Here is a 19,462-nt window from a genome sequence, read left to right on the forward strand (position 1 = left end):
GTTGCAGTAATAGCTGAACTGAGTGACCGGCTGATCAGCTCTCATCTCTTCTGAGGTTTCACTCCCACCGCTGGTGGGCAGCCAGTCTGTGATGCTGCTCCCCACCACTCACTCGTTACCCTTCTAGATGAGCGACTCTGTGCTTGCCTCCCTGCTGTCCCTCACACACTTGAAGAGCCCCCTAGCAGGCATCTGCCAATTAACTCCTCGTTCTCATCCCAGGCTCTCTTCAAAGCTCCCCTTTGCCTCTGATGCCAGAGCCCGAGTGCCCCCTGTCCCCGACACACGCAGCTCGGCTGTGTTTAGGTGGCTCTGCCCCAGCACAGCCGCTGATTATGCAGGTCAGCACGGCTCTCCTGCTTCCAGAGGCCACTGCCCGACTGTACCCGTCTGCCATCTCTTCTTTTAAACCATCCACTGTGGGAACAGGATCCATCCCTTTCATTCTGTGCTTTCCCCAGTGCCCATCCAATTAGAAACTGGGCTGCGATTTGGCTCTTAGATGTAACGGTTAAAAAAAAGTAACGGCAACAACAAACCTTTCTGCAGGGAGAGTCTCTGTGTGCAAATACGACCTCTGTTATGTTACCAAGGTCAGGCAGACCAAGGCCAATCTGCTGTGTGAGAATATAAATCAAAGCTGTCCAGGGACTGATTTAGTTTACAAGGTTTGTAACCGTTCTGGACAGAACAAATGTTACTTGCTTGCCTGAGCTCCTTGCTCCTCCTCTTCCACCACCACTTCTTTGCTCCTCCACTCCTACCAAGCCCCTCCCTTCCCACTAATACCTCTTGACCTCCTTTGCTCTTGAAAGCAAAAGTTCTCTTCTAGCAAGAAAGCAGCGGCTCACACATGACAGACAGCCATGCTAGGCCAATTTATCTAAATTATGCAAAAATCTCAACAAGTAAAATTAGCATAGAGTCACAAGTACATTCACCTGCTGGTTACCTGCCATTCAAAGCACACGTCAGAATTGTTGTTAAAACAACAAATGCCATAACAACTTCTTTCCTATTGCATTCATAGATCTGCAAAACAAACCAAGGAAAGCATCTGTAGCAAGTATTAGAATCTGGGCACAGATCCTGTGAAATCACATGGTTTCCGTTGTGGAACTAAAAAGGCTTCTACAAGAATGTGTGAAATACACAGCCGAAATTCTCCATTTCTTTCTGTGCTCCTTGGCAGTTTGTGTGGCTAAGTTAAAGTGGCAAGTTCTGTTTCTGTAGCTGGCACTTCCCAAGCTCACCTCAGTCTGCACACTGAGCACACACAAGATGCAGCCAGCAAGCTCCCTCTCGAGTATGGACAGAGTTAATGTCGTCCCACTCCAAACAACAGGTTGCTGTCTCCAAACTGGAGCCTTGAAAAGCAAGAGTCCAGCGGTTGCCTCACTCCTCCCAGCTATTCTGCAGCCCTTCCTTCTGCAGGTGTGCATACCGAGCTGCAGTGGGGCTGGGCAGGGGCACCAGAATGAAAGAAACTTCACGTTCTGGATGTTAACTTTAGTTACCATAGCCAGACAATGCTGCCAGTGGCGTGGAAGAAAAAATTGCTGTAGCCAGCTGTGCTGTTCACAGTCGGGTGGTTTCTGTGTAGCTCCAAATGGTTATGGAGCCAGTAGCCTGTTGTGGCCAAGGACAGGATGATGGATGGTCTACACACACTGTCCAAGCAGGGAGAATGGCAGAAGTTCACTTCAGGATTGTTAAAATGCTAATCTGGGTTACTTAACAAAAGCCGAATGGAAAAGAAAAGTTAGGGAAATCAATACTACTCATATGTTGTATATATGCACGGCAGATTTGATTTCTGTGGTTAACACAAACATTTGACTTTGGAAGTGGGACAATTCAACAGTCATCCTGTCTGAATAAACTGAACCAACTTCTGATATTAGCTGTACTGTAATTACTGTCAAGCCAAGACGAGGGAAATCAGGCTATGGCAACAACACACGGAGCTCCACAAACAGCATGGAAAGGGCAGTAACACTGTTCTCACTGCACACCTCTTGCATGTGACACGGGAACAAATCACAACCCACTTTCTTTTGAACTCAAGGCTGGCAGCTATTCACAGAACAAATAACAGCTTAATAAAATGGCTTAGATGGATTTTAACAGTAACTGCAGTAGCTTATCGGATGCATAAGAAGGGATCATCTGTTCGAGCAGCAGTTTTGACGAAAGCAACATTTGAACTGTTTTAATTACATACAGAGTTGCTAAGACTGAAAATAACTTGTGCTACTCAATGCCAGTAATATGCCTTATTCCATCTTTTCTTAATTACTTGTGGAGCAAATTGTTACTTTATCAAGTGGAAAGGTATCTGATTTTATCAATCTGGAATTGGAGGTATGTTTAACATATGAGTATGTAATCAACCATCATCTCCTCTGTTCAGTTAGCAAACACACAGCCTAAGCCTTGAAAAATATCAGACTGCAACATAAGTAAGCTCCACATAAGCTTATACAGGCACAGAAGCTGTTGAAGTACCTGTTTCCTTTGTCTTACCAAAAAAGACTAGAACTGAAAGAGTCTCAGTCATACCACTTTCCCACACCTGATGAAAACTGACTATATTCACCCCTAATCTCTACTCGACTTCAGATTTCAAACTGCTTTTTATTTTTCAGAAGGACAAACAAGCATAGCATTTCAACATTTCCATGCAGGTTCTGTCCATCTAAGTGGCTACACCTGACTTCAGGGGACATGGAGTCCTGTGTTAAGTGCACTAATGTTTTGAAAGAATTAAAAACCCATAAAAATTCAGAACTGAAATCTGAATGTGACCAACTGTACTTGGTCACATTCAGAAGATACACTATTACAAATGCCTAACATACACTTTGAACTGAACTTCCAAGGTGGGCTTTTCCTTCACACACTCGGTCCTGTCCTCTCATGACAGGACCGACTGGCTCAAAGATCAACCGTGAGTGAATTGCATCTATAATTAAGCATTCCATGTAAATGTGCTCTTCATAAATAGACAGCAAAGTTATGGCGGCTCCAGGGGCTGAAATATCTGCTCTAACAGTCAGCTCAGCTCAGGCATTCCCAGAAACATTCAGATGGTCCAGCTCAAAGGGCGCGGGAGGCTGGGGGGAAAACCCGCAGCCACACAGCTGGTTTGTGGAGCTCTGACAGGGCCATCACTGTATTCCTGGCACACACTCCTGCATCACACAAAGCACATTTAGAAAATGATGTTATCTCTGTTGCATCTCACCATAAAGGAGAGCAGGTAGTGACAGACTACAGGATATGGGGGAGGAAGGTTCACTGTAACGAAAGGTGCAGATGAAAGTGAGAAGCTGGTTAAATAAACCAACGTAGAGCCTCTGGGTTATACTTTTTTGGCTGCCTTTCTGAAAACAAATCTGAGCTACATAATTCAGAATCCTAATAAATTCTTACTACAAACTTTTCCTTCCTGATTTAAAAAAACCCTGAGCTTTATATTAGTTAACACAAAAACTGCTGAAGTTCATAATTATATAGAGAAGAAATCAGAGCACTAAGCTGGCAATTTGTTTTTATCTAAGCCAGAGTAAATGTTTATACAATATCTGCCAACATAACAAAATATGCCCGTCACTTACAACATTAAACATGATTCTATACAGCTTAATTTACTGAAAGGAACTCAAGTAGACTTCAGAGGTGCACAGAATTTTATAGTGTGAATAAAGCAGGGAAAACGTCCATTCTCTTTTGCCACAAAAGTAATTGCAAAGCTTTACAATGAGCTTCCTGTTGGACTTGGGAAAAGGAGAGAACCTCAGAAAATTCTCTGTGAAAGTATTTGTATGTGAGAGCAACAGACCAGCAGTAAATGCCTCTAAGACAGTAGGAAGCTGTTTCTTCAAATAATATTTAGGGAACATTAGTAAGACCAACAGCTTGAAGCACAAAGGTATCCCAGTAAAGATGCATGGGTTTTTTTCCCCCAAAGGGAATAACCAGGAGAAAAAAATGCCACACATTTACAGAGCACTGAACAGTATTCTGGAGGAAGTTTGCTGTAATTCCTGCACATTATGTGTGAAGCGTGTGTGTGTGTACATGGATAAGCTACAATACCATCTGTACAGCAAGTGCCACATATGTGAGCATTATGAACCATCATTGCTGCTGCTATGCTCAAAAGTAAATGTATTCTAAGCCACACACAAATACAAATACAAATGACTTTACACACTGAGGGCTGAATTTTGCTCAAATTACTCACAGCCTAATGCCTGTGCTACAGACATAATCTTGACCAGAAGTAAGAAACAACCGAGAGACTGGCAGAAGCCCACTAATTTAAGACCAGTTATATTCATGCTAACAAGTGGGATTTCCACCGGAACTACAATTTTTTCAACACATCAACCTAAAACAGTTAACCCAATTTTTCAACTCACAAGATAAAAAACACAACAACCATAAAAAAAAAAACAAACAAACAAACAAACCTCCACAACCACCCCACAGTCCTTTAAAATACAGGCGTAATAACCACCTAGATATATCTGTGTGACCTTTCATTTCCATTCATCCTTATAAATAATAAAGAAGGCTTTAAACCCTTTCTAATTACTCCTTGAAAGCAGCTGTATCGGTTTCTGCAGATGAAACGCCCCCACCCCCCCAGAAAAAAAAACAAAGTTTCCCCGCTCTGCACCTGAGCATTGTTTTCGACAGGAGGGCGGGCGCGGAGCTGCCCCTGCCGCGGCACAGGGATAATTCAGAACTGACTCCAGTATTTGTTTCCATCCATTATTGATGGGGAGCTGGAAACGCGGCTCCCTCTGCCTCCCAGCGCCCGGCGGCTGCCGGGGAGCCCGTAAATCACGGCTCGCCAGGCTCCCCGCCCCGCCGGCAGCGCCGAGCCCCGGCCCGGCCCGGCTCGGCCCCCGACGCGGCGCCAGCCCCGACTCACCCCAAGCGCCCCGGGGCGACTTCGCCGGGGATAAACCCGACAGCTCCGCTTCGGCTGCCCCGTCTGCGGCCGGCGCCGGCTCCCGCCCGCTCCGCTCGGCAGCGCCGCCGCGCTCCGGCCGCTCTCCCCGGTACCTGCGGCCGCCGCCCGCCGGCGGGGCCCGCTCCGCCCGCCGTCCCCCGCCGGGCGCCCCATCCCGGCGCTGCGGTGGGAGCCGGGGCGGCGCGGGGGAGGCGCGCCCGGCAGAGCCCACCCCCGCTCCCCCTCCCGCCAATGGATTTATTCTCGCCCGCGCCTCGCGCCGCGGCGGCCCCCGGCCCGCGCCCCGGCAGCACCGCGCACAACTTTTCGGGCTCACCGCAGCGGGAGCGCGGCCCGCGGCCGCCGGCGGAGCTCGGCCAGTCGCGCCATGGCGGGGCGGGACCGGCACCGCCCCGGCCGCTGCCCCCCGCCTCCGCCTCCCCCGCCGCGGGCAGCGCCGGGCGCCGCCCCGACACCGACACCGGCCCCGCCGGCTGCGCGGGGCTCCGGCAAACTTCGGCCGTAGTTTTACCCCTCCCAGCCCACCTCGGCAAACCTGCCCCCGCCCCGAGGCCGCCGAGGTAAACAGCTGGAGCGATGCCATCGAGAATTTGTTTTGTTCATCGTCGACGCCACCTTCGCTTCTTAAGACAGAAATTTTCATTTCTGTTTGGGAAGAAAAAGTCATTGCGAGCAATGCAATTTTGCGAGCTAATGAGACTCGATTTTGCAAACGAGTACTTTGCGTGTGGTGCTGGGGGGATGTCCTTGAAATGACATCTTTTTAAATGCCTGTCCAAAATCCCCTCAGATATTCCAGAAACAAAGGGTTTAATCCCAGAAATGAAGTCCAGGAAATAGCTGTCACTAATTCATTTTTCTTCACATGAAAGATAAATTAATTAAGGCTTAAAGTACCATGGAGTATTTTGGATGCCCCTGCAAGGGAAAAAAAAAAGGATTACTTGCCAAACTGTTTCATCTGTGTTTTTTTTTTATGGAAAATAAGAAAAAAATCCAAGTAAAAGTAATTCAGATTTTTGCTGGTGAATATATCCGCGCAGTTCCCAAATTCCTGTCCCTTAGCTGAGCACTGGCTCCACAGCAAATCCTTGGGCTGGTTGCTTCCCACAGCTCTCCTACCCCTCTGGAAGACAAGCACTGATACTCCCAAGCAGCACTTTGGGCTGATCTGGCAGGTTTTTACACACGCACCACTCACAGCGGGAGCGTTGCCTCTTGAGAACTGATTCATCTAAGTAAGGGCGCCAGGATTTGGCCCATAGTAAATTCTCTTTAGAGATGGTGCCAACAAAATCTCCCAGCCATGGGAATAGGACGTTTTTGGCAACTCAGTCCCCCTTGGCTGTCTCTCTCTGATGTTTCCTAGTGGTGACAGGCTAAAGGCAAGATCATTATGGGCTTCCTCACAGCGAACACAGCACAGCTATGTGGCACCCCAGGAGCTGCTGCCTGGTTAAAGGTGTAAGGACATTATTTTCTCTTTCTGATGAACAGCCCTAATCTGAAAAGCATCAAAATTTGCACAGTGCATGAAAATGCCACGATAGAGACCACTCGCTTGGTAGAATTGAATCACAACCTCAGGAGAACAAAGCTGGAAGTGTTTCCAAAAGAAGGATTTGTTTCACAGAATAGCTCTGTAGCCTTTGCACTGGAAGTGAGATACCCAGAGCAGACCCACTGTGGTGGGGATTTGTGCTGGGTATGGATGGGTGCCTAGGTGTAAGCTACCCACACCAGGGCATTAAAAATGTGGAATTTGCTCCCTGGCTTTTGAAACTCCTGATGGTAGTGTTAGCCAGGAAAACTGCAGTGCTGGAAGAGCCACTCATATTTTCATTCAATGCACCCCTTCTGTGACTGCCATGTAGAAATTACTCCTCAAGGTTTTTCTGCTGTCCCTGCTAGGGAGGTATTGGGTGCCCAGCCCTTGGCACTGCTGGGGCTGTGGCTGTGTGCTCCTCTCTGCTCTGACAAGGGCAGCCTGTGGGAAGGGACCTTTCTTCCCTGCCATACCTCCGAGCCACAAGCTCACTCAAGGTTTTCATATATCAGGATGAAAGATTAATATGGTTTAAATCTCCTTCTGCTTCAATTAGGCAGGGGACACAATGTTGAGAATGAGATCGCATTCCCGTAGGGCAAAGGGTTTCAGCTAGAAGTACAGCATTTTAGAGGATTTTGGTACAGCCAAGACTAATACCTTGTGTCTACACTTATATATGGTAGTTTATTATCATTTCAGAATTTGCTGCATGGCTAGGAACCACTTTATGTAAGGATTTAAAGTATGTGCATTTACAATATGTGTGCAGTCAGGGAATTACACAGCCACAGGTTTTTAAACACAAATATATGCAGGCTCCTATTGATATGATAAACTATCAGTAACATGTGCTGCAAAGCTTCTTAAATCCTCATTGACACAACAGACCACTATTGTGTCAATAGTGTGCAGATTAATAGGGTATTGTCAGGCTATTTTAGGCCTTAACTTTCATTTATTCTAAAACTTGTTCTTCATTGTAACTCTTAACCTTTGGATTCTGCCAACACATTTCTTGTCACAAATATACTAATGGAATTAAAAGAAACCTGGCTTTTAAATGTTAATTACCCCTAGAATGATTGATTTGCAAAAGAAACACATCAGCAGGATCTGAAAGTACAGAGGCAGAATAAAATGGACTGAGTGTCAGCCCAAGAGCCTGGAATGCCCAGGGACCAGCTTTGGCTTCAATGAGACTGTCCCTGTGTCCCAGGTGGTAACAGAGCACTGACCCACCTGGTCTCATGGGTAGGGTATACAGGTGATTCCTGTCCAAAGGACTTTTCACCCTCTAAGTGCTTTACAGACTTAAGCAACTCTTATTCATGAATTTGAAAATATAAGCAAAGTGTTAAAAATTTACCTACTGGTAACAGAAGCACCCTGTGTTAGAACAACATACCTATTTTTTTATTTATTAAAATATGGATAATACTAAACTGGTTTTAAATCAGGCATTTCATTCTCTTTGAATGCCTCCACTGGGTTTATAACCAAAGGTGATTTCAGCAAGTAGGTGTGTTGATTGACATCACCACTTCAGCCACATGGTGATTTGGTGAGGAAGTGCCAGTGCACAGTGCAGGGCAGTTAGCAAGTTTGGGAAAACACCTTCAGATCATGGTAGCTCAGGAAGAGTTAGCTCAAATGGCACATCCCCAGGAAATACCAAGTACTGAGGGAAATGGAATTGACAATTTACCCCTGGCCGAGCCAGAGCTCCATCAGTGACTCAGCATGCAAACGCACGGACACAATGGTTTCTGAATGAAATATCAAACTTATATTTTGAGGACACATTCATTTAAGCTGTGTCATTTCCAATAAAAACAGCAAATGTCATTTACAGGGGGATGGTCAAATCACAGCAGTGCCAAGAAGTGATGATGTTTTACCCTAAGAGTCATTTTGTTTTAGCTAAATATTTTCTTCCTCCCTTCTTTTTTGCCAGTGCATACAGACATCTGCCTACTGCAAGGCATTGCATAGAGGAACTGGGAGGTAATTTAATATGGATCGATACATAATTCCTGATGAAGTAGACATGCAGTTTTTATATTCACTATCCTTAAATCTAAATTGCAAAGTGCGATGTTATGACTTACCTTTACTGTAATTAAGTTTGATAGTAAAAGAGAATAGAATTTATTTATTATGAGTGAATAAAATTAGTTGGACAATTTAAGGTGCTATTCAATGAGTAATGCTCCCATAGAAAGGGTAAACATTTGTCTGCCTGATAATAGTTGTTCATATTAACAGCCTAGAAAAGTTATTTTCATGCAGCTCTGGTTTTATGTGTCTTCTTGTCTTCTCAATATCCTGGGAGCCATTGCACAGGGCAGGGCAGGCATGTATAATACGTGAATAAATGTAAGACAATTACCAAGAAAAACAGGCTTTTTATCTCTATTGATTGGTGGAGAATTCTCTCCTTTGGACTTTTAAGAACATAAATGAAGAAAATAGGAAGATCAAGCTTTAGTGCCTCACAGCTCATGACCAGAACAGGGTTAAAGCCACATAAGCTGAAACTGATAACCCATTATGGTGTCAGCCTGCACAATGCAGAATTCCATGTTTCCTATTGCTCACCTCTGTGAGAGGGATGCCAACCATTCCTGGCTTTAGCACCCATCTCCATGAGCCCTTTCTGGAGGTGTTGCCCTTCTTTAGCCACTCATTCCCCATGGCTTAGATCCTGAGAAGATGGGTCTTTAATCTGCCTCGAGTGCATTTAAATCACATCCCTGTTCAATCACCCTAAACCTTGTTGCCAGGGGGGATATTGGTGCAAATCCCAGTGTTTGGCTGGCAAAGCAATATAGCTGAGCCAACCATTTTCCTTCTCTGAGTCCTGAGCTTGTAGCAGTATCAATGCAAGTCAGAAGTGAGACATTTCAGAACACTGTTGCTCATGATTTACACCAAGTGGCTAAAAATAGCAAATTGCTAATATAACAAGCCTGTGCTGTGTTGATACAGACAAATAATTGTTCATCAGTCAAGTTTTATTTAAAGAGGGGTAAGTTTAAGAAAAGATGTAATAAATTTATCTGTGTAAATAGTATCCAAGGTATCACATGAGGGTAGTTCTTTATAATGCTTAAAAGAGAGAAGATAATTTTCTCATATTTTCCAAATGATGGGAGACCCCTCTTTTCACCCTTGACAGCTGACAGAAAATTATAGGAGGTGCTTTTAAGCAATTACCATTTTGTAAAATATAGGGAGGAGAGAAAACAACTCCAGCACTTTTTTATAGCATCTTCTTGGGTGCTGTATTGAGAGTCGTGTTTAAAGCATTTCTGACTGTCAAGAATTCACTTTAACATAGAATCATTTAGGTTAGAAAAGACCTTTAAGATCACTGAGTCCAACCATTAGCAACATCATTGTTCCCTTTTAATATTTTTCTAATGTTCCTCCTCATTTAGAGGGATGTGCAGAAATCTCAGGCTGTATGCCTGTCACTTGAAGGTGTAGTGATAATTTTTTTGCCAACACTGATGCTGGGCTGTGCACCCCAACTTGGCAACTTTGTTCTGTCTCTGTAAAGGACCAGCATGTGCATGTGCTTTCATTCCTGTGATTTAGCTTCCTGGCTGGTGGAAGAAATGGGCTCACACTGTTATTCATGACCACCCACCATGATCTGACATCAGTTTGCCTTGAGAAGCCCACAGAACTACCTCTATATTGAATATTTAAGTGATAAATCTAATAGCTCCTCTCAGGCAAAGGTCCACCCCAAATTCAGTGTGTTGGCTCTCCAATTCCCCCATCTGTACTCAGAGGAGGCAGGGGAGATGTGCCAGCAATGAATAAAAATAATTGGAAAACAAATAATTTCTTTAAAGCCTTGTCAGTATGCTGCACGGGTCAGCCAGCAGGGATCCAGCAGGATCCTGTGCAGATGAACCTGAGACTGTGGAAAGCCAGAGACTCCTCCTCTGCTGAGGCTGTGGAGAGAACCCCATGTCACCAAAGGCAGAAGAGACACAGACCCAATGTTTGCAACGTGTTGTCCTGTGTATTTTACAACTTGAAATATGCCTAGAGTGAAATCTGGATGACTGTATGTCAAAGCCAATAAAAGGGATTCAAGCAATAAACATAACTGGGCACAGTCCTGTATAACTGGTCTTTCCTGCCTGTAAGCTCCCCATCAGGCTTAACTTTGAAAAACCAACTCTTTCAGGCCAGTGGTTCTTGCAAGGATCACTGCAATAGTAAAACGTGATTAATTCCTGGTCCTTGCAAAAGAATCATTTTGTAAAATAATCCCAGTGAGGGGCAGCTGTACAGGGCAGAGAGCTGCCAACGCCAAAGCCAAGCTGAAGGCATTGCCATGGTGCCCTTTGGATCCAGGTACAGAGCTGTGTATTGCTCACTCCCCTCAGCACTTTAAATGTCTGCAGGAATGATTGAAAGCAAACCAAACTCCATTTTCTGTACAATTATTAGCTTTTCAGTTTGGTGTATTACAGCACCCATCTCTTGATGGGGAATTAATTCAAAACATCTAAGGTAATAACATCAAAATACTGTAATTAGATTTAATGGCACACTTCCAAGATTAATAGGTGATCTTCCTCACAGCCTACAATTTTAATTTCCAAAATTTCATTTGTCATACTGCTACTCAGCACAGATTCGCCATCCCAGTGTTTACCTACACTTTTCCTCACTAGTAGTAAAATGTGCTGCCTTTTCCAGGCATAGACAGATGAAAAGATGTATTAGTAACAAATCTGTGTTCATGGCATATAATCACAAGATGACAAGACACTTAATGTTATCTATTTATATATTATGTATGGCAACTTCTGTTACACAAAATCACTCTTCATTCCCATTTTAGGGGATTACCTAATCTTGTAATTGATTCTGTGTGATGAGTCCCTGTTGTCCTGTGGAGACCCATTGACCTTCAGAACAGGTACAGGCCTGAAAACATTCCATTATTTCACTGTTTTTTTAATGTGTAAATTACAAGAATATATAGGATGAGAGCAGATGTTTTTATCTGTTTATTTACTTCACTGGGCTCAGAATTCTAAGTGTTTTATGACTTGACCAAGAAGAAGAAGAAGAATTACTCCCTATCAGTAAGAATGACCAAAGACATGATTGATGTTTTCTTTAAGGTAAATCAAATATTCCCACAGAAATGTAGCCAATCATACACGTTCTCAAACAGCTCAGAGCTACAGTAAAGCTACTTTCTACTGTAACTGTCACATCTCAAAACTTGCAAAGGGATGAAGCAATTGCTCACTGGTTATAAATACCAGCAGATTAGTTTATCTATAGATCTGTATCATGTTACTCATTCCAGAGTCCATAAAATCCAACATGAATCAGCTTGACTTCGTACACAAACAATCACATCCTACACAAAGGTGAGTCCACAGGTAGCAGCTCATGACATTTTATAGTCATGGAGGTTTTAGTATTACAGAAAACAAGTAATTGGACATGTGTGCATGTGCAGACAGACACACACAGACACACATAAACCTTGCTCCTTCACTGTCCCACCAAATATAACTCCACGGATTAAGGCCTTAAATAAGTCTCTAAGAATGTAATTTAGTACAGTCTGAGTCCCCCTTGGGCAAGCCTGAGGGAGCTCCTTGGGCTGTCACAACTCAGCAGCTGTCCAGCCTAGCACTGACTCAGGAGCCAAAACCCTGCCTCATTTGGGTGGCAGTGAAACAGTTGTAAGGGATCAGACAGACATTATCCTTGGATGAGGTAGGGAGGGTGCTTAGAAAATAGTTAATACCAGTAATTACTAAGAATAGAAAGGTAAACAAACTGCTTGCAAATTTGTATCTGAATGAATTCTGAAATAAAGCCTTACCACATGGCATTCCTATCCAGCAAGAGGGTAGACTCTTATCCTAGGTTAGAAGAAAGATGATCAAACTCTTTACTTTTACCTCTGTGACCCACAGTAAAGTCCATGGCCCCCATTCAGTAATGACAGGAGCTGCTGCCTGTGGCATATTACTCTGAGTTTCTGCTTAGTGTGTGCCCCTTGACATCTCAGTATCTGACTTCAGCCTAGGATATTTTGTTCTTGAGACATAGGTGATTACCTTTAATTAGTCTTTCGACACTTACAGCCTTGTCCAACATTACTGTTTGAAAAAAATGACTCCTAGCTTTGATGTACCTCAGTGTTCCTTCTTGTGTGCTGGCTGTGGGCTGCAAAATCCTTTCTGTTGAGTAGCTGTAACAGAGCCATCCATGAAACCTTTCCTTTCTTCTGTTCTGTGCTTTGCATGTTTGTGCAGAAGAAAAATTTCCACTTATGGAAGGTGAGCACACACACTATTCTCTGTATATATTCTCACACTATTCTCTGTATATTATATATTCTCTCTATATGTTCTCTGTGCTGCTATTCTCTATAGTAAGAGGCAGAAGTGAGTGCAGATTGTTTGATCCTTTGGAGTTGCTCCTTCCCCCCATCAACATTTGAAACGTGCACAGTGTCTAAAGTCACTGATCCAGGGACATATCCTACTGCTTTCCTTTGGAGAATGCAAGATGACACATTTTCACCTTTGAGGTGACAGCAGGTGACAATGAGATAGGTGGCCCATTTCAGCCCCACATTGTCTCACTGATCACAGTATGCCAGCTGCTTGTATGACTGTGCATGTCAGCCCACTAATCTTGAGTGATGCAAAGCTCCACAGAGTCTGGGGAAATACCATTGTCTGTGACAACTCATGCAGGAAAGAGTCATGCAAAGGAGCTGTCAAGGGAGGAGGCTTGCTCTAGGAGAGGGGGGTGCGTGGGGTCAAAAGTGTAGAAAGCACTTTGGATCCAAGGCAATATAAATTAGCCATGGCACCTATTCTATCCTACAAAATCTCCTATTTGCATCACATGCTGGAAGAATTAACATTGCAAAACCATACAACAAAGCAACAGCCAGTAATAATCAAGTTATAACTAAATACTCTGGATGGTGCTTGACTTGGAAAAACAGGCTCAGGTAGGAATGCCAACACTATTATCTGACATAGCTGGAAAAAAGAGTAAGCTGTGACATCTCCATTCTTGGCAAATCACAGAGACTGCTGCAGGCACTCTGTTCCCTCTGCTGCTTGGAGTGATGCAGTCGTAGCTGCTGTCGCTGTTAGCTACAGATCTCCTCTCTTCTGTGTCTTCGTGGGGAAGAGGAGGGCATGAAAAGTGGTTCACTACTTGGGAAGCAATGGAAGAAACAGTATTTGTGGTTCCAGTCGAAGTTTTCCAGCTCCTTTTATAGATTTGACTTTTTTTTTTAATTAGTTGCATAACAGGGTGCCAGGATTTAGCAGCCATGTTACAGCAAATAAATAATTTTATAATAAAGTCTCTACTGTCCACTGGCCAAAGATAACTACAGGTTATTCTCAGCTTTCTTATCAAAAGCTGTTTCAGACTTGGATATTTTATCTGAATACTTCAGATGCTGCCTGAACAGCTTCCCACGTTGAGAAGAATCTCAGTGATTGTTTATTTTGTGCATATGTACTTTGCATGCTGGCAGAGAATGCCTAGCTGGTAATTTCTCTCCCTGCCATTATTACCCATGTATGTGCACCAGGCCAAGAGCTCAGCACCAAACCAGAGAGGCACGGAAAGGTCTCCCCCTGAGTGTAGCCAGACCATGCAGAAACACCCTCCATATGTGAGACCAGCTGCATGAGGCACAGGCTTAGCAGGCTCCCTGCCACCTGGCCAGCCCCTGCTCTGCCCCAGGCACTGCCAGGGCAGGAGGGGAGTGGAGAGAGGGGGAGACAGGAAAGGGGAGAGAGCAGGCTGTCCATGCTCAGCCAGCTGACTGGGGATTTGCAGAGCAGATCAGGGCCACGGCCAGCCCTGGACTCCCATCACATCACACTGCCGGGACTCAGGCTCAGATGAGCTTTGGACATGTCAGAAGAGGCCATATGACTTCTTACTACAGACCCAAGCAAGGAGCTCTCTGCAAGGTGAATCATCTATCAGTCCTGCCCATCAGTAATGTCATGGCACTGATGTCAGGCTGACAATTTAGATTCCAAATCCTTCCTAGAAGGATCAGGATAGCACATGTGCATGTGTTCCTGGGGTTGTTGGCCATCTGGGCTGCTCTTAAAGCCATGTGGTTTTACACCCTGCCCACGTTTCAGGCATCCTGTATCCAGAATGGCACTCGGGAGAGCTGCATGTGTTAACTTGCTCTCTGATCTACACCCCTTCATGAACTTTTGACAGTGACTAAGTCTGTGTTTTCCCTAGGATCTTCAAAAACCTTTCAAACAGACCTGATGACAGAAAGCCTCTTGATTTTTTGTTGGGACTGAGTGAAGATCCCTCTGTTCTCTCAGATGCCAAAAGAAAAAAAATATGAACTGTACTTTTCAAATGTCATCCTGGGGAGTCAACCCTCAAACTCTTCCTCACATATAAAATGTCCTGGCAGGATTACCATATAATATCCATTGCAGCAGTGGAAAATATCAAAGGATCATGGCTTAAAATTAAACAAAGCAGCACCCTTTCTTGTCTCAAAAGCAATACTATTCCTCTTCCTCTTTTTCCCTTCTCACCTACAATTGCCATGCAGTTTGATAAAGTAGGATTAGGTATCAACAATAAACACTCCCATGTGAGGCCAGCAAGAGCAAATGGAAGCAATCACTTTACTTTTTAGCCCAAACCTTCTGTTACTGTAGCAAATGAGATTTTTCTTTTTTGCAGCTGACTAGCAGAAACTGATTTAGGCCCTTTGCACTTGCTGCCAGCAAGTGTTCCCACTCCAAAAATAGCCTGCTGAAGAAAGAAGTGTCAGTTGCTGTCTTCAACAGGCTGCTTTCTAAACCCATTGTTAGAAGACACCTACTTCAGATGAAACCTGGCATGTCACCACGCTGTGGGCAAAGTGCCATTCCAGCAGATGGGCAGGGGTAGGCAGTGCCAGCAATCCAGTCTGGATATCAACCTTGAGTAACAAGGTTGTATTCCCATCTGAGGATGTCAAAGCCTGGAGCTGTGCTCTACCTTAACCTGTGTCCTTACACACCTTGCTGCTCACACACATCTATGCAGTATTTGAAAGGTTTCTGTTTGATTTGCAGCCCATCCTGCTCTGTTCCACTGGCACAAGGTTTAGGTTTGGGATGGGTGAGCCTGGCCTGCCATGCTCTGCAATGAAGGTGTGGGCAGGACCACCTGAGCAGTGCTTGGCTTTCAGTGCTTTTCTCCCCACTGTGGCATTTAGTAGCAAATACGTGGAGAACACCTCAGGGTGCTGTAGTCAAGGCAGAAACTTCCAGAAAGACCTCAACAGCAGTGGAACAGTGAAAAACCACAATGCAGGTACCTCTGAGTGGAGCTGCTGGAGTCCAGCAGAGGTTAATCACAGTGCTCCAGTGCCCCTACATTTAGAGTAAACAGGTGCCCACGTGCCAGGTGGAGAGAGCAGTGCTGCAGTCTCACTCTGTTCCAGCCTCAGACTCTCAAGTGCCTCACAAGAGCACCTGGCCTCGATGAACTGGGATTCATATGCCACAGCCTCGTGAGACTGATATGACAATGAAGTCTCTACCTTTCAATGTGTCTTGTACCAGAAAAAGCCTCTTCTCTCTAGTGAAATGCCGGCCTGTGTGTGGAGACTTTATCTAGGTTCTTCTGTGGTACCTGTTTGTGTTACATGTCTCACAGAGTCTCAAATTAAAGCATGTAAACTCTATCTGCATCTTTTCAAAATCTTGTCTTATATGTCCCATGAAACTATTAGTTTAGCTATCACTTGGTATTAAAATTTAAAAGGGTCACTAAATGCATACTGCTAGAAGGGAACAACATTAGTTACACATTACCAGAACAAAACTAAATTAAGAAACAGCTCATTTCCTTTGTACCATCAATATTTTACTCAGCCATAGCCTGGATGCTTGTACTCACAAAAAGGAATTAATCATTTATGTGCTAATGTACATCCATTTTTTAAAAATCATCATTTAAGTAATCATTTTTGTGTGTGCTCAGATGTGTGATGCCTGCTTATGAAAGTGCAGGAAAAATCAATACAAATTAAATAAAATTCAAAAGGTGGATATCAGTGAAACAGATGCAAAAGAGTCCTCCATGCAGTAAAATTGTAATCAAATTGCTGTAAAATTCTGTTAGTGAGTCATAATTTGAAAAAGATACCGGTCTAATGCTAAACTTATTTATATGCCGTGCTATCGTCTTCATTTTGGTGCAAGCATACACAATGCAGTTCATCACAGATTTTGTCTTAAAACACGCATAAAACTGAAACAACAAAATCTTTACTGCCATCTAATTGGGTACTGCCATTTCCCAGGAGTTTATTTACCGAGCCCCACAGTGATTGTATCCTAACATCATCTGTGTCTGCACATCTGGGGGGTTCCCAAAGCCCTCCCCAAAGTGAGGTGCAGGAAGTCTTGTGGAAAGGCTCCCACCCAGGGCAGGGCAGCACAGGGATCCCTGCCTGGTGTCCCTGTCACACGCCAGGTGTGGGAAATGAGGCACTGAATGGCTCAGCAAAACCAAACTTCTCCTCTCCTGCAAAGTGTCACACAGCCTGCAACATCTACCCAGCACACATCCCAATAATCAAGGTTTCATTCCCCCAGCTCCCTGGAAAGGACTAACTATCTCCTGGGCTGGATTTGCTGCTGCCTTGGGCTTGTCATTTACACCCATGGAAAGTGCTCCAAATCAAGAGGCCTGCTTTGCTCAGATATAAATTACAGCCACTTTACTCAGCCAGAAATGTCTGTCTAAGGTGAAAAGTAGCAAAGAACAGCAGTTAGTGCTGGCTGCACTAAAAAGAGTTAAGATGGTCCTAGCAGATTGGAGTCCAGGGTCCCATGGAAATTAAATCAACTTTTACTAAAGGTGTGATTGCTTCTTTTGGACTACCTACATCAGTGAAAGAATATGGAAAAGCTGTTAGATCCCTGCAAGAACACTGAATTTCACAGAAGAGCAGCACAATACTTAAAGTAGAATTTGGCGTAGCAGTACTGTAGGTTTTTTCTTCTATTGCTTCAGTAATTTTACCGTGATGTATTTTGATGAATATATTTTAAAGAAGAACACAATTACAATTAGAATAGAATTTAAAGAATCTCTGTGTTTATGAGGCAATAACACAACCTGCAAAATAAATTCCAAGGCCAAGTTGTCTATTAATACATGGTATGGCTTCTTGTGAGTGACTAGAGATGAGCTGGAACAATGCTCAGGGAAAAGCAAGAGAATATGCACCTTGACTCCAAGATTTGTGCTCCTTTTTCAGGTAAGAGCTGACATTCGGACTGAAATGGAGAAAATGATCCAGCAGGCAATACTTCTATTTTGCAGAAACTTCTGAGAAACTAAGTAGTGGGCTCCCACTCACCTTTTCACCAAAAGCCATGCTTTTGGACATTTAATTTTGAATAAAGGACTTTTTCTTTTTTTCTTCTTCTCTTTCCCTTCTTACTAGTCCAAATCTTTTCCAGATGAAACTTTTGTGATAACCACTGTGGCCCTCTGAACTGTTTCCCCCACACCAAGACATCATACTTGCAGCCATCCCATCTGCAAATGTCAGTGAGTACATGGCAGAAAAAGAGCACAGCAGTATGATGAGCTTACTCACAGTGGAAAACAGGAGCAACGTGAGCTGACCATGATTTGGAGATGCATCATGAATGGCTGTATTTTAGCAAGGAACTGAGAATTTATCTTTTCTTTTGGAGAGGTACCTGGTGAAGCTGGGTTTGGCCACAGCTGAGGAACTCCCCGAGAAGCCAGCAGGAGCTCAGTGCACACTGCTCAGGCAGCAAACCAAGCACACAATGTACCTCCCCTGGCAGTGCAAAGCAACCTGGTGCTACGGTCCAGGACACAGCTGGGAGTCCATAACCTGGGAAAATTGGATTGGTTCTGCTCATTTTATTTCAACCCAATTAAGGGACAATGCATCCTGAGCAGTGTACGAGGCAAAAAAGAGTTGCCAGATGAAGCATCCACCAGGTCTGAAAGCCACTGCCAGTTAGACATGCAGGACAAGAACTTTTGCAATTACACAAACAGTTAAATAAATATGGATTTTAAATTTGTCATTTTTTATCAAATTCAGCTGTTGACAAGACCTCAGCCAGAGGGAGGAAGGGGACATCCATTGGTTTATACTGGAGGTGACACAGAATCTTTGCACGAGCTGTCTGCATGGAGCTACCTGACTGCTTGAGACTGAAGTTGCTGATAAGAATGTAAAGTTTGACCTACAGTAACTTCTTTTTCTGAGTGTCTAATGGACTGGGTTTTTTTCCCAGTTCAGAAGTTGCAGGTGGGCTGGGGATCATTTGAGAGAGATTCAGCTGTGGACCTCCACCACTCCCTGTGCAGATGAGAGTCCCTGCAGAGAAACCAGAGTGGCAGTTTGCACAGGTGTAGAGAATTGCCCCAAATCTATGCGTGTGCCTCCACTATCTCAAAACACATACACATGTGCTTTCTTTTGCTTTTGCTTAAATTTAGTAAAGTGTCCTGAAATGCACTTAATATGATTTGAAAGATAAAAATGTCTCTGTCCTACTTGTGCCAGTTTATTGCTAATGTGGGCAGGTGATTCATCAATGGATGAAATGAGATTTTCAAGTTGTTTTAAAATGATGAGGTAGTTTTCAGAGCTCATGCAGTTTGTTACTAGATACATGATTTATTAATATATTTGTCAAATAATGTATTTGACAAGTTTTAAAAAACATTTCTGGATAATTGCTTTTATAACTCATCAATCTAAAAGGAGGAGTAGCAAGATAAGATTGTATTTTACAATCCGTAATTTTCTAGTCTCTCCTTTATCACAGCCCAGTGCAAGGGATGGAAATGCAAACACTGGATAC

At 43.9% G+C, this 19,462-nt stretch overlaps 1 protein-coding gene across 7 annotated transcripts in view; it reads right to left on the bottom strand.

Moving 5' to 3' along the window:
- SEMA6D (semaphorin 6D) overlaps window positions 1-19,462 on the bottom strand; it is a 245,704-nt gene that overhangs the window by 26,022 nt on the left and 200,220 nt on the right. For 6 of the 7 annotated variants that reach the window (XM_054272741.1, XM_054272738.1, XM_054272735.1 and 3 more), the window contains exon 1: window positions 4,946-4,993. The exons of the other annotated variant lie outside the window; for it this stretch is intronic. The gene's annotated coding sequence lies outside the window, so the exon portion shown is untranslated. Of the gene's footprint in view, window positions 1-4,945; window positions 4,994-19,462 lie in introns of those variants that run through there. 7 annotated transcript variants of the gene reach the window in all.

This window comes from Melozone crissalis, unplaced genomic scaffold, assembly GCF_028551555.1.
Source record: "Melozone crissalis strain CALT ecotype California unplaced genomic scaffold, PUWL_Pcris_2 ptg000014l_1, whole genome shotgun sequence".
Classification (NCBI taxonomy): domain Eukaryota; kingdom Metazoa; phylum Chordata; class Aves; order Passeriformes; family Passerellidae; genus Melozone; species Melozone crissalis.